The sequence below is a fragment of the Zea mays genome, chromosome 7 (genome assembly GCF_902167145.1).
Source record: "Zea mays cultivar B73 chromosome 7, Zm-B73-REFERENCE-NAM-5.0, whole genome shotgun sequence".
Taxonomy (NCBI): domain Eukaryota; kingdom Viridiplantae; phylum Streptophyta; class Magnoliopsida; order Poales; family Poaceae; genus Zea; species Zea mays.
Window position 1 is genome coordinate 84,398,362 of NC_050102.1, and position 16,212 is coordinate 84,414,573.

The window sequence follows — 16,212 nt, forward strand, 5'->3', positions numbered from 1 at the left end:
AATCTTGCAAAGGGGATGCTGCCGAAATTTTATATATGGACGTCGGAAGTGTAGTTCAGTAGCATTCCGGGTTGTTTGTGGAACCCAGGGTGTTACAGGCGGCCTCTCAGACTCCACGTCCCACTGAGGCGAGGGGGAAGAGTCCTGCTACTCCTGCTCCTGGCGTCGGCGCTCCTGCTCCTCGTGCAGGCGACGATGCAGTCTCTCCAGGTGACTGGACTGACCTGACACTTTGCGACGCAGGGGACGCTCTGCCAGTCGAGAAGGCAAACAGACTTACGTGTGGTGCACCTGATACGAGCCATCTACAAAAGACATCGTAAGCACAAGAGTAAGAGTGGAACTATGAGACCAGAAAGTAAACAGAAAGAAAAGTGAGACGAAACTTTTGAGATAAGTGAATAACATAGAGTTGTTCAAGATAACCAACTTTTGAAAAGACGCTAAGGTCAAGGTAAGAATAGGGGTCTATAATCCTTAGGGCGACCATTCTAGTCTAGGTTAGCGGTCCTACAGTCAGCAAGGCTTTGATACCACTTATGTCACACCCGGTTTTGGAAGGTAAACCGAATGCGAACCATGTACGTGCCAGGATCAGAACTCACATACACAGCGATTACATAATTGGACATCATCACACAATGCTTGAATTAAATAGCGAAAAGGTACTTGTTACATCAAGATGTCTGAGACATCCATAGAGTCTATTACATAAACATAGTGTTCAACAATAATATCAAAGTGCAGAGAAATGAAACGTAGAAGATAAGCCTACACAGGCAGCTGACTGGGGGTTTGCCACTAAAATAAACTAGAACTCATCATAGTCCTACAACTCCTTAAAGTCCTCCATGTTGCCAGCTTCACCTCCTGAGCACTGAGAACAGTGGGGACAACCTAGGGTGGGGTGGTTTGTAAAGAAAGGGTGAGTACACATCAACGTACTCAACAAATGTCCCATTTGGCTAAAGTGGACTAGCTGCATGTGGAGTTAAGGTTAAGCAGTGGCTTTTAGTTGGTCTAGTTTTATTACTATAAGTAGAGCAAGTTTTAGTAATAACCCAGTTATTACCCGGAGGCACTCCCTCCAAGAGGAAATACCTAAGATCATGATTATAATCATCATTGCTAATCATCATCATAAAAGTAACCAAAGTTCTTCTAATCGAAGAGGATCCCAAGGCTGCTCTTAATCGTGAGCACGGCTGATATACCAGTTTCTAACACTCTGCAGAGGTTGCACACTTTACCCACAAGTCGTGATTCCCATTCTGCCCAAGGTTCTAGCCTCTCCATTGATCACTACCAAGGTGACCTAGCAGGGTCTCATTATGTAGCCTTTACAAAGATTTCCCAGAGGACATAGCCGCCCGTTAGGTTTCTCTAGTTTGATAAACACAGTACATCTCCCCAGAGGAAGGGTGACTAACAAAACCAAATCAAAGAACCTCTACAACCAGCCTCGGCAGAGCAAGTACTGTGCCCGGACCCCATTGACAGCCCTACGACGAAGCCAACTACTCCTTTGGTTCCTCTAATTAATCAGCTAAGGGCGTCCCATTCCACCCTCATGGTTGCACTGTTATCCCGGGTTGTCACTCCCCAAACAGGTCCTTACGGAGAGGTACTCAGGAAACAGCCTGAGCCCCCTAAAGTAATCACAAGAACCTCATCGGGATAACATCATCGTATCATAAAAGATCACATCATGTTCATTGATTAAGTTTAAGCAATAGCATAAGCTAACCATGATTAATCCAAAAAGGTAAACAAGGGTAAGGTAAATACAGACTAGTCAATCCTTAAGTTTCAGTAATGTAACGCGAGACAGTGGATTATAAAGTAAAGTAGGACATGATAGGTTTGAGGACACTTGCCTTCACCAGCTTGTTGCTCAGAGGGATCTTCGGCAACACGCTCAGGAACCATGAGTTGCTCATTGTCTAAGTGAAGCGAGCATACATTCAATACATTTGGAAAGTAAATATGAACATCACATCACACATGAACAAACATTGGCACACAAATCAAAAAGGTATAGTATTAAGGACAGGAGAATGAGATCAAGTTATAAAATGGACTAATCCTAACTAGAGAATTGATTACTCTCTAAGTGTTTGGAACATAGCTCAAAAAAAGTTAAGTAGTAACTAAACAAGAAAAGATTAAATTATAAGGTGAACTACTCTTATTTAGGAATTTGATTATCTTTTAAGTGTTATCCATAACTACATACCTAATTCTATTTATCTCATTAAGTCCTAAAGGTTAAACAAAAAATGAATCCATGTATTGCATAACACTTATCTCATAAAATTGAATATACTTCATTCCTAGGATTCTCCTTTTATTTATTTCATTAAATAAATAAATCAACATATACTTTAATTCTATATTCTAAGTGTAAAAATTAAAGTATACATATTATAGTTGGTCATATTTTATTTGAATAGAGAATAATTTTGTGAACACTTTGCAATTTGAACCACTAAATTTGGAGTTCATATGAAAAAGATATGAAATAAACAAATTTTAAAGTTTGAAATATGAAATTAGGGCTAAATCTATGATTAAATAAAAGTCTAGGGGGCTATTCTAAAGAAACCAGGGACCTATGCGCTAAAACAGAGGACGGTGGGTTGATTTCCTAAATCCAGGGGGTTCTTAAGCGAAACTCACACGCGAAGGGGTACAGGGTAATCTCAGCCGTCAGATCGGAGATCAACTAACCAGATTAGATCGTGCGGGCGCGCGCGTGGGTGCGATTGACAAGTGGGGCCAGGATGTCAGTGAGCCAGGATGGGCTGACCGGCCAGGCCTAGGGGCAGAGACGCGGGTGAGGGGGAAGAGAGAGGGGCGGTCAGATCCCGATCGAAGGGCTAGGGTTAGATCTACTCGGGTTAAGACTAAACCATCCGATCTCGGACGGACGACCGAGATCTAACGGTCAGGGGATGACTTGGGCTCGGTGGCGTCGCTCGGTCCCGCGGCGAGGGTTCGCCGGAGACGAGCAGACCGGCCACGGTGAGGCACTAGAGGCTCGGGGACTAACCTAGGCGCAATCAGGGAGGTCTGGCGAACTCGGCCATGGCCTACACGCTGGCGCAGGGGCACCAGAGGGCGCAAACCACGGCGGTGCGGGCTAACGGTGGCACTGGATTGCTCCGGCGAGCAATCGCGCGAGCTATAGAGCGAGGATAACAAAATTGAGGGCACGGGCAGGTTGCTCACCTCTAGCAGAAGCGCTGGTGTCGCGAAACAACGATGGAGGCGCAGGGGCTCGACAGGGCGACAGTGGCGGACTCCGGCTGCGCAAGAAAACGCTCTGGTGAGCACAGACCGAACGAGACAGAGAGGGAGAGGGCACACCGAAGGGTGTCCCGAGTAGCTGACGGTAAGGCGAAGCTCACCGTGGCACTGGACGGGGCACGGGCGCAACGGCGGCCACGGAACAGACGGTGGGCATCGGCGGGCGGTGGCGGAGCTCTCGGTTCATGCGGGCAGAGCGAGAGAGAGGGCGAGGGAGCTAGGTAGAGGGCGCAAATGAGAGAGGGGAGGTGGGCGAGCAGGGCGTGGGGCTCAAAAGGGGCACGGGGGCTCGAACGTGGCTAGAGAACGCGCGGTCGTGGGTGCGTCCATGGCGGGGAGATCGTGGGCATGAGGTTAGAGACGGGCTTACACTTGGGGATGGCGGGTCAGAGAGAGAGAGGGCACAGGGGGGGAGAACGGGGCAGAGAGAGAGGGAGAGGAGTGAGCGTGCTGGTTGGTGCCGACAGGCGGGACCCGCCTGTCAGACACAGAGGGCGCGCGCGGGCTAGGCTAAATGGTTCGACCTGGGCTAAATTGGCCTTTTCTATTTTCCTGGAATTTCTATTGCCTTTTCTATTTATTTTCTCTAGGGTTTTCAATTCAAATTCAATTCAAGTTTCAAATTCAAACCAAATCAAATATGTGCAACAATTCAAAGAATATTTAGGCTCAATATGATGCAACATTCCATGACTCATATGTTTTGGGCAAAGTAAAATAAATAATCCCTCACTAATACAACTAATTCTAATTAAAAGAGAAAGAGAAAGAGAAAGAGAAAACTAGAGAGAGAGAGAAACTAGAGTGAGATAGAGAGGAGTAACACCTGAATTTGGATGATCATAAGAAAGAAATTTTATACCCCCAAATTCAGGGTGCTACAGGCCCCTGGCCATATAAATAACACGTAAAGAATCTCTAAGCACTATTCACATGTCTCTCTGACCAATGCACTTAAGCCCCTGGATTTTTATTTCTTCACCAAACAAGTCCCTGGCGACGGCGCGCTCGTCCGCCGGCCACCCCCTCGCGGGGATTCAATTCAAATGGCGACGACCAACGAAACCGAGTATCAGATCATCATCTCCGATCCCAGGCGAGCCTAGTTCATGCCCTAATTGAACTAATCTAACCCGGAATTCCCCTGCCCAGGACGACGGTGAAAACCGAGGACAGGCCGAGTTGTTCTCGACGACTAAGCGTGGTAGCATTCAATTGCTCGAGTCTACGAGCAACAGGAGACCCTAAGGATGCTAGAACATGAACCAGAGAAGCAAGAACCGACCTGTGGATGGCTGGCCACAGCGAGGTGTCTTACGGCGGCGCGGCTGACCGAATTGGGGAAAACTGGAATTCTCGGGTTACGGTGGCTAATCGGGGTGAGGACTGGTGCACTAGATTTGTAACAAGTTAGCGGAGCTGGCCAAACACTCAATTTATAGAGGGTGACCAGGAGTACAACAAATTTGGACGGAGAAGAGCTTGCGATGATAAGAGAATGAGTCACCGGAATTCATATGTCGTGGTGCCCGCTGATACAACGGCTCAAGGACGGTAATTCTAGGCTTGCCACAGTTATAGGTACGTGGTGAAAGGGTCACGGCGTGGCGCAATCGCGAGGAATGGTGACCACCATGGCGATGATCGTGCGACCACGTCGCTACGCAAGTGGGTACGACGAACTGAGCAGTAACAGTGCCCAAGCTCATCCCCACGCCGAGATATTTTACCGCAAGCTGTTATCCGCGTGCCATTGGGCATGAATCGCAGTGCCGGTGTGGATAGCGGCGCGGGTTCACCGACGGCGAGATTCACTGAATCTATGATCTTCAGGTCACTGTACCATGGAAACCTCCTTCAATGCGCCTGACAAAGCGAGTTAGAGGGCTTCGTTCTCCATTTTTCATGTGGAAAGCTACCAATCCATCAGTAGCAAAGTTGTTGCTCTACATACCAACTTTGTTTTTCTTATAAAGATCTTGATCAAATACTCACTGGATCATGCGAAATTCGACCCCCAAAGTTCATCAGAGCACACTGACAGTCGAGTTTCAGTCTGTGATTTGACTAACTGTCCAACTTCAGGTCTATTTTCTCCAATTTTTAGGTAGCTCTAGGGTTTAACCACTTGATAAAACTTGTACCCCTATAGTAGCTCTACAAATTTGTTTTAGTGACCTGTAGCAAAATCTCCATGGTTTAAGAGATATAGGGTCCCAAATTCAGCCCAATTACAGTGTTTTTAGGTTTAAGTCACATGGATGCTCTTGAGACTTTTTGCAATTTACTCCAAATTGTTCCACAAAACTTGGAAATCTCCAAATGTAAAAGTTGCTTAATTTTTGTTACTCTTCCACTTTTATATATGCACTTTGGTCCAAAAGTGTACAGAAATTGATCCCATCTCATAGAGCATAAATTAGGGTTTCGAGGGTTCTTATTAGGGTTTTGAGTGTTCTAGGGTTTATGTGCCACTCAACTCTCTAAGTTTAGTCTCCTATGAACATCTCCACTACACCTTAAGATAATACTCAATTGGTTATAAAACACCCACATACCTCTATCCCTTGGCTAAGCACCCTATTCTAGGGTTAAAGAGCACTTCAAGTCATCACATCACAACTTGTTTTGAGATTTTAGCCTAGTGGATGCACTCTAGGCGTAACATACATAATGAAATGTCAATGCATATGATGCCATGCCCAAGTTTTAGTTCTTATAACACCAGGGGTGTTACACGCATTGCATCGCGGGTGTTATTATCAATTTTGATCTCTTACTTAATTGGGTTGGTATCTACTTATACTTAGTAACTGCTAATAAAATTTTGACCAACTATAAAAGTAATGCTCAACTTTAACCATCTCCTTTGGTAAGCCTTACACTTCACATGAGCTCCCACCTTTGGTGAGTTTATGCACATTATTCCCCACAACTTGTTGAGCGATGAACGTATGTGAGCTCACCCTTGTTGTACTCGCTTCCCCTAGGTCAAGTATAAGTACCACTGGATGAGGCGCGTGAAGGATGCCGTGATGAGTTCATGAGTGGTCTAGGCCGTCGTCTCCCAGTCAACTTTGTGTTGCCGGACCGTTGTCTTCGCATGATGTAATTATTTAACTATTTTGTATAGAACTCCATTATATATAAATGACGTGACATTCGTTTATGTACCATGAGTCATCATATGTGTGACTTGGTCCTAGCACACTTGGTGGTTATGTCCGCGCCCGGGTCCCTAAAACCCGGGTGTGACAGAAGTGGTATCAGAGGAATGTTGACTGTAGAACGAAACCTAGATAGAACTGGACAACCCCTAATTACTTACCTTTGCTACTCTGATTCTTTCTAAACATTTCTTAATTTTTCTCATCTATTGCTGCTTTACTCTAATTACTCTTACCTTTTCACTTCTAATGACAAAAGTGGATTTTACACTTCGAAATCCTATACCTAAAGTGACTTTTAGGAATAGGAAACCTAATCTTAGGAACCAAATCAAAACTATTTTTGTAAATATTTATATGCTTGAGTGTTTGTCCTTATGATAACTACTTGATTCGATTCTTTGATTGAGTATGATGAATTGTGGAGTAATGTCCCCAATTGTATCTGCATATACACCTAAAAAATGTTTATAAGATAACTAGATCAACTAAGAATATCCCCTATTAGAATATAGCTAGCTTAATAGATTCATCTCATAAGGTTCTATCTTATCTCATCTTATCCTAACTACTTTGCTTATCTCATCCTAGTGTAACAACCAAGAGCTAATCCCAAATTTTATTTAGATCTTACCCAGTCTAAACTAGTCATAACAATTTATTGTAGATCAGATCCAATCTAATGGGTTAATCAAACCTAACCAAGTCTAACCTTAAGTTGAGCTAATCTAAGGTTGGTCACTTAACAAGTTAATAGTGGTGAAATAAATTAGACCCTACTCTTATAAATATGTTTTAACCTAAATTGGTGTCTTAGACCAACCTGGCGATATGCAACTACCTTACCCATCAGATAGTTGCATAAACCCTCTATTTTAACCTACTAGAGATTCTGACCTACCTACACCATATAATCCATCCTACCACGTATATCTTAACCACATGTCACTAACCCGGATAGAGACACCAAGCCTCAAGAAAGGCATCAATGTCGACAAAGCAAGAAGGGAGGCAAACCAGATCTTCGAATGAGACAAGAACCATCATTCGGGATGAAAAGCTTTCCTTACCATAATCCTTTTACCCCAAACTAGTCTTGCCCTAACCTACCCACCCTTTATCCTACACAATAAGGTGACCATACATATATATACCCATGCTATCCTAATCACCTGCTAATTTGTGTTATAAACTGGAACAAAAAAACTTTTGGTATTAAAACCAAGTAGCAACTAAAACATAGAATGCAAATCAATATTTTTGCATCTCTTTCTTACTAATCTCGAGGACGAGATTATTTTTTAGGGGGGTCAAATTTGTAACACACTAAGGATCCAACTTTGAGAATTAGGAACAATTGTCCCAAAGATTTCAATAAACGTGATTTCTAACAAAAGGGGGAATTGAAAGGCTCCTTATGTGGGTAAAATCATTATTTTATTAAATAATATATTTAGACCATTAACTAAAATATGTAAGTTAGAATATCCCTTAACAATGATTTTACATTAGAAGATAATTAACCTTAAAAGAAATAATAAGTAATAAACAATATTTTCAAAATAAACTTTTAGCTTGACTACATATTCAATATAATGATTCCTTTAGCATGAAACAAGGCATGTGTTGCATATTGAAGACATTTTCTTAAATAAATAGGCAAAAACTTTTAACTTTGAATAAAGTTCTCACTTATTTTATTTGATAAAAAATATGAAAAGGGGTCCTTAATAATTAAATTGTGTGATTTATTCTTTATTAAGTTAACCTGTTTTGAAGCATTTTCTTAGACAAGCAAAACAACAATAATATATATATATATATATATATATATATACACTTGCATCATGTTGGGTCTCTTGTTTTGTTGCATTCATATTTAAAATGCTAACTTAGATTCGAACTTATTTAAAATTGAAAATAGAAATAAAATTTAGAAAACATAAACTAGAAATATAAAAGAAAAAGAAAACAAGACCCCAATTGGGCCGAAACCTGCTCCAGGCCCAGTATCTCCACTTCTCCCTAGCTGCCGCGTGGCCTATGGGAAAAAATTCAGTGGCATCGACGTGTGGGGCCAGAACGTCAGCCGCGCTGCGCTCTGCACTCCTCACTGCCATGTGGGCACCGTGGACCAGGCGCAGAAGTCGTGCGTGCATCGCAGCCCTCCACTAGTTGACAGCGCGGGTCCACTGACCAGTGTCATTCACCCCCGCGTTTCACTGACTCGTGGGCCCAGTAGACCAACTCCCTCTCTCCTGCACGCCTTTTCTTCCACTGCAGTGTGGGCCCTTGTGCTCCTGTAGATCTTCCTCCTCTCCCTACCCGTAACAGAAGGCCATGTTCACCGGATCTCACGCGTCCAGCTCGGAGCCCACCCGATGCCCTATAAGTATAGAGCGGGCGACCTCCTTCTACAAGGAGCTTGAAACCAGGCCACCATCGTCGAGATCCCGTGGGGGGGGATTGACCCCGTCACGAGAAGAGGATCATGCCACCATGTGGGAATTTCGGTCACACCGCCGCCCAGCTCTCGGCGTGTGGTTGGGGTGTTGGTGAGGGATACCCGAACGTGGGTGCGGCGCTCTCCAGTCGAATGGGCGAGCCATGGCCGGAGAATTCCTCGCCGTTCTGCACCATCACTGCAAAGCCACCACCCTCCGTCGTCTGGGCTCTGCACTGCTTGTTTGTGGGTAAGAGCTTACTCTTTTGTCTCGTCATTCCCAACTCTTCGCCTTATCCAAAATTGTGACTCAGATCATGCACTAGGGCACCTAATCGGCCATCTCCGGCAAGCTGCGCCGTCGCCGGCTCGCGCGCCACAGTGGGGTCAGGCGGGAGGGAGGAAGACGGGTGAATAGCCGTCGATCTCGAAATGTACGACTGCGATTTGATCTACGTACCGATTCGGCATGGGGTCGTCTCGACCGTGGATCATGCGGTGGATGGCGTGGATTAGATCGAGCGGTCATAAAACCTGAACCGTATATCCTTGATCCCACTACAGTCGTGTGTACCAGTTCGCATCGGTATGGGATCTAATCCCGATCGTCCGGTGGTGATCTAGCGGACAGAAATCTCCCATACCCCTTTAGCCGAGCCTTTATGCATTAGAGCCCTCAAATTTTCTAGGATTTAACCCGCAGTCCCGCGCAGTGTAAAGGTTAATACGATTAGGTCCTGAAAATTGCACAGAGCACCCTGGAAGCCTTCGAAATATTGTCTGCAGTCCACAGTTCATTGAATTAACTAAAACAATTTCTAGATAATGATTACTAGTATAAAAATAATTCCAATAACTTGAAAAATTCATAACTCCTTTGTTTTAGCTCCGATTTGACCCGTTCAAATTGCGTTAGTTTCACAATAAAATTTACTACACAATGACAATCCTTATTTTGTAAAATCACATACTTTTAGAGTTAGGTATTTATTTAATCTATATAGTGTAGATTAATCTTTTTATCTAAGTAATCTGACTATAAATATAAGTTGACCAGTAGATGATCTGTACTAAAGCTATAGTTTAGATTAAAATGGAATTAATAATTTCTTATATCATGTGTTCTTCCGAAAACCATGTGTTCTTATATCATGTGTTAATTATCTAAATCACTAAAATCTTCCGAAAACCATGTGTTCTTAACCGTAACTCCGATTTTAGTGGTTCTTGAACCCACGATCTTGTAGCGACGCGCATAACATTATTATACAGTTTATTCTTATGTTTGGTGTGATGTTAATTTTGCCTATATCATGTTTGTTTGTATTGCTACGAGTAGCAGCGAGGTTACGAGTCACTTGAAGACCAAGGTGGTACCTGGGAATCTCAAGTCTAAGGCAAGTTGTGCCCTTGATCACTTTTCTTTACCCAATAATGTTCATGTTAATCACTGTTACATGCTCAGGTTAGTCTGATGGGACCTAATAGGTTTCCCTAGACTTGTTTGTCTCACACCTTGTTTACCACTGAACTTTTGGATAGTTATGCTATTCCTCTATCTGGTTTTGGGATTAATATTACATATGATCATGTTCCAATTATACTGTTGTTTTAATTATTGTTCATGACAAGATCATTGTGTTAATTGGAACATGGAGCTTAACTTGAGAAACACGTGCTACCACAAGGGTGGAATGGGACGCCCTTGGCTGACTAATTAGGAAAGCTAGTGCAGGACTACCTTACCCGAAAGGGGAAAGGGCAGTAGGGGAGCTGCGTATAGGGAGGTTTTCGGGTCGATCATGCTGCGATGGCTTTTTGGATGAGATTCCTATATTGCGCTTCCTAGAAACTGTAGCGGGTTTTCTGAAGCTAGTAGAACTTTGTAAAGGCCTCGTAGTGGATCCCTAGTCATTCACCTCGGAAGTGTCTAAGGGTCTAGCTAACCCTAGTTAGACGGGATACACGACTTGTGGGTAAAGGGCGCAACCTATGCAGAGTGTACAACTGGTATATCTGCCATGCTCGCGATCATGAGCAGCTCAGGACTCTCGCATGATTAACTTATGGAACTAAACTTAAACTGTTAGACACATTGTATCACGGGTGTTATTATCAATTTTGATCTCTTACTTAATTGGGTTGGTATCTACTTATACTTAGTAATTGCTAATAAAATTTTGACCAACTCTAAAAGTAATGCTAAGCTTTAACCATCTCCTTTGGAAAGCCTTACAGTTCACATGAGCTCCCACCTTTGGTGAGTTCATGCACATTATTCCTCATAACTTGTTGAGCGATGAACGTATGTGAGCTCACCCTTGCTGTAGTCACATCCCCTAGTTCAAGAATAGGTACCACTGGATGAGGCGCGTGAAGGATGCCGTGATGAGTTCGTGAGTGGTCTAGGCTGTCGTCTCCGAGTCAAATTTGTGTTGCTGGATCGTTGTCTTCGCATGATGTAATTATTTAACTATTTTGTAAAGAACTCTGTTATATATAAATGATGTGACATTTGTTTCTGTACCATGAGTCATCATATGTATGAGACTTGGTCTTATCGCACTTGGTGGTTATGTTCGCGCCCGGGTCTCGAAAACCGGGTGTGACATCCCGTCCGGGTCCTCTTTCTTCAACGCGTGACCAGCGCGCATGGTGCTACCGAGAAGCGGGCCCACAACTAGCAACACCCGCGTGTGTAGATTGGTGACATGGACAGGTGGACCCTGATGCTCAGACTCGTCTTCTCTGCGCCAGTCGGGTTCCGTTGCGAAGATTTCTCCTGCTGCCCAATGACCTCCCGCGCGGTTGGTTGGATCACCAAAATTTCCAGTAGGATTCGATCCTCTCAGCTCTGGCTCGTCCCCTTCTCATGAGTATAAGTACTAGCTAAGCACCCGCAACCATCGAACCATGCCGAGAAGCCCATCGTCTTAGATCAAACGCAGGAAATCACTGTCGGGGCCGCTCCATGTGCTCATCATTGTTGAGCCCTCGGAGTCGTGCCTGGGATCTTAAACGTGACGCAGGGAGGGTGCCCATGGCCTCGCCGAATTTTATTGGTGACCGGGACACTCTGGATTCCTCACTGGAATTGTTGTTGCCGCCAATGCCGCTCGGCTCAGTGGTCAGCCTCATTGTTGCCTTAGCCTCCGGTAAGCTACTGCTCCTTATGTTGCCCCATCGTCTCCTATTTCCTTCGCACGAGTTCTTGCATTGTTTGCGTCGTGATGCTATGGCAGGTTTGTCACCGAAATTCGGGAAGCCGCCGCGCGACATGGGCAGGGAACTATATTGCGTGATTTATGATGTGCCCTCCCTATTTTGATCTGCCTTGTTCCCTACTTCGCGTTGAACCACTTGGTTAATTGTTTGGGGTACAGATGCTCAGGTCGCGTGTCTCCGGTGAGCCACCACCGCGGGTGCACTGTGCGGCGCTGCCGGGCGCCATCGGGAGGAAGGATGCAAGTCGGTGGTCGTCGGCCCGTTGATGGACTGGCATGATTAGATCCCGAATAACCTTTTGTTGTTTTAATCTCAACCGTCAATCAGGTATTAGAGGTATGAAAACATATCAATGTGTGATGGACTCTCGGCCGGGGATCTGCGATCCAATGGCGCCCAGGTGCGTCGGGTCACTTAAACCTGGGGACCTAATCCTAGCCGTCGGATCGCGATGGGATAGTCCAGGGTTATGCCACTTGCGCAGCCTCAAGCGTTTTACTAAAGAGCCCCTGAAATATTTACAAATCAACCCGCCGTCCTTGCTAAGTATATAAACGTTACAAATGAGTCAGAGTTTTACCGATTTAGCCCCTATATTCCTTAAAAACTCAACCCATGGTCCTTGACTTTAGCAATTCATATAAGTATCCTTGACTTTAGCAATTCATATAAGTAATTCGAGAAAGTAATTTTTAGTAAAAGAGAAACCCAAAAATTTGTATAATTCATATCTTGTCTGTTTTAAACCCGATTTAACTTGTTCCAGTCGCGTTAGCTTCGTAATAAAATTATCTACGCAATAACAACATTATTCGTAGCATATCAAGTACTTTTATACTTAGATATTTATTTAACTTATGTTTATTAGACTAACTCTTCTAATCGAAGCTAATATGTCTATAATCATAATTTTACTAAAATATTATCTCTAATCAAGTTATAATGAGGTATCTCTTTAGATTATCTTTCTCACATGGTTTATAAGATCAACATAAGACCTAGTTTTAATTGCTTAATCACATAGGTCTTTCGAAAACCATATCTCTTTAACCACAACTCCGCTTTTAGTGATTCTCAAACCCGCGATCTCGGAGCAACGAGTAGAATATTCTTACGTTGTTTGTTCTCATGTTTGGTGTACTGTTATTTTATGTACTTCTTGTCTATTTGTATGTATTGCTCACTACTACAGCACACCTCTGTACAGGCGGTCTGGTTCGCCACTACACAGGCGGTTCCAGGAACCGCTTGTGGTGCACCGCCTGTGATGTAAAACAACATCACAGGCGGTCAATCAAAAACCGCCTGTAAAAAACACAGATTACAAGCGGTCCAGTTCAAAGGAACCGCCTGTGATAGACACACATCACAGGCGGTCCAGTTTAAAGGAACCGACTGCATACACTATAAATCACAGACGGTTTTCATTATACAGATTCATATATACAGAATTTTCAAACAGGTATAATACACAGAATTTTCAAACAGGTATAAACAGATTCATATATACAGATTATACACAGATTGCATAATACACAGATTGTACACAGATTCATCCACATACACAGATTTACACATATTACAAGTTCCATAACAGGTATAATACACAGATTACAAGTTCCATAACAGGTATAATACACAGATTCATCCACATATCAAGTTCCATCGTCATACACAGAATTATACACATATCAAGTTCCATATACAACTAAACATCTCAAAGTTCCATAGACAACTAAACATCTAAAGTTCCTTACTAAAGACCTAAACACTGTGTGATATTGTGTACAAACTTAGTTCTGGGAATTTTTGCAAATTTCCATTTACATTGTAGAATAGCCCTTGTTGATGAAGAACTTCACGGCGCATAAAGTAAAGCAAGTCTCTTACAACCTTAGCAACGCCGACGGAAACCATATCTCTTTCTAACCATTCAGCATTGATCTTGGATTTAGGAACCTGCAATGAAAGCAAAAAGCAAGCGGTGCTAAGAGTAATGTGATGAGCAACAATATAACATAAAAATTGCAACATAGACAATGATAGCGAACTTACATCCTCACGATTGACCATGTAATGGAAGGTGACACGACACCATTCGCATACATAATAACCGCACAGGACAGTACCCGGAGGTTGTTTGTCACCATATGGAAATAATGATATTGACAAATTAGGCTTGTCCTCTGGATGTTCGCCGCCAAGATCTTTCCAATAAAAACGGTATGCACTGCATATAAGAATAGCATTGTGAGATTAAGAATACATTTGTTAAGTTGTAATAAGTACAAGTGTGCAATAATAATCATACTTCTCTAAAATCTTCAAGAAGTCATTATACGTAGTCTTTTCCATTCTCAGTGAGTCGAAGACCACAACTTTACCATCCTTTGGCCAGATCATGATACAAATGTAGTGGTCACTATATAGACATAGACGAAAACACATGTTAATATCACGATTGCCATAATTTATAGTTCAAAATTAAACCATGTCGATAACTTACTTAAAGTGGTGCGGAGCTATTATTAAGTCCTTGCCATGTTGTACATGATTATACATGGCTCGTCCAATGTATGCCGCCATTACCTTCATTTTCTTTCTCTGATTCTGTTTGACGGCTTTCTCAAATTCAGCATCGTTCAAGTCTTTATATTCTTCTCCATGCCTCCGAGCAACTACTTTGTAGCGAAACAAAATATGTAAGTGAAAACAACAACATTAATTAATCTAAGAACTAATAATCAGGGATAGCCATTGATTAACACCTTAATGTGTTTGAACCATTGATTAACCTAAGCATTCGATTAACCTAACCATTTGATTAACCTAAGCTATGATTCAAACACATATATATCCAGCTGTGTATTCAAACACATATATGATTCAAACACAAGTAATCTGCCATCAATTAACATATATGATTCAAACACATATATGATTCAAACACATATAGGAAATTCGAGCTATGAACTTAGAAGAAATGAACCTGAACTTTGACCTTACTACGAGAGGAAGAAGTTTAAGAGCTTGGGGACGGTGGCGCTTGGGCTCGGGGACGAGGACGGCGGGGCTCGAGCTCGGGCTCGGGGACGGCGAGCGCTCGGGCTCGGTGAAGGGGACGGCGGCGCTCGGGCTCGGTCTCGGGGACGGCGTTGCTCGAGCGCTCGGGGACGGCGGCGCTCGGGCTCGGGGACGAGGACGGCGGGGCTCGAGCTCGGTGAAGGGGACGGCGGCGCTCGGACTCGGTGAAGGGGACGGCGTTGCTCGGGCGCTCGGGGACGGCGGCGCTCGGGCTCAGGGACGGGGACGGCAGCGCTCGGGCTCGGGGACGGCGGCGCTCGAGCTCGGGGACTAGGACGGCGGCGCTCGGGTTCGTGCTCGGGGACGGGGACACGGCGGCAGCCTGGCGGCGCTCGGGTTCTTGCTCGGGCGGGAAGAGTTAGGGTTCCTGGCGGCGCTCAGCTTTTTATATTGTAAAGCATCACATGCGGATATTTAGCCAAACCGCCTGTGATAGACAACATCACAGGCGGTTGTTAATTCCGACCACCTGTGATAAATTAACTTCACAGGCGGTCGACAACAAAAACCGTCTGTGATGTTGTCTATCACAGGCGGTTTGGCTAAATAACCGCATGTGATGTGTGTACACTATAAAAGGGCTAGCCCCCGACGGGTTCCAGAACCCTAACTCGCAGAACCCTAATTTCAATAGTGGCGGCGGGTTTTTTTTTAGATCTACAGGGAGAAGGTTTTGTTTTTGAGTTTATTGATTGATTTCAATAGTTTATGCATATATATGATATCCATTTGTTTTCTTTCTCATTTTGATGCGATTTTTTGCCTTAATTTTGTAATATAGAACGGATTTGAAGAAAAGCTTTGGAATTCAAGATTTGGACTTATAATAGTTGATCTAGTTTAAAGATTCTTTAAAAACACAATTGTCTCACCTCAAGGTATCTATTATTGCAATGTTTGTTTTATTTTCATACATATCAATTCGTTTCATGTTTTATGGATGAATTCAATTAATTAATGATTTTATTGATGTTAATCAATATA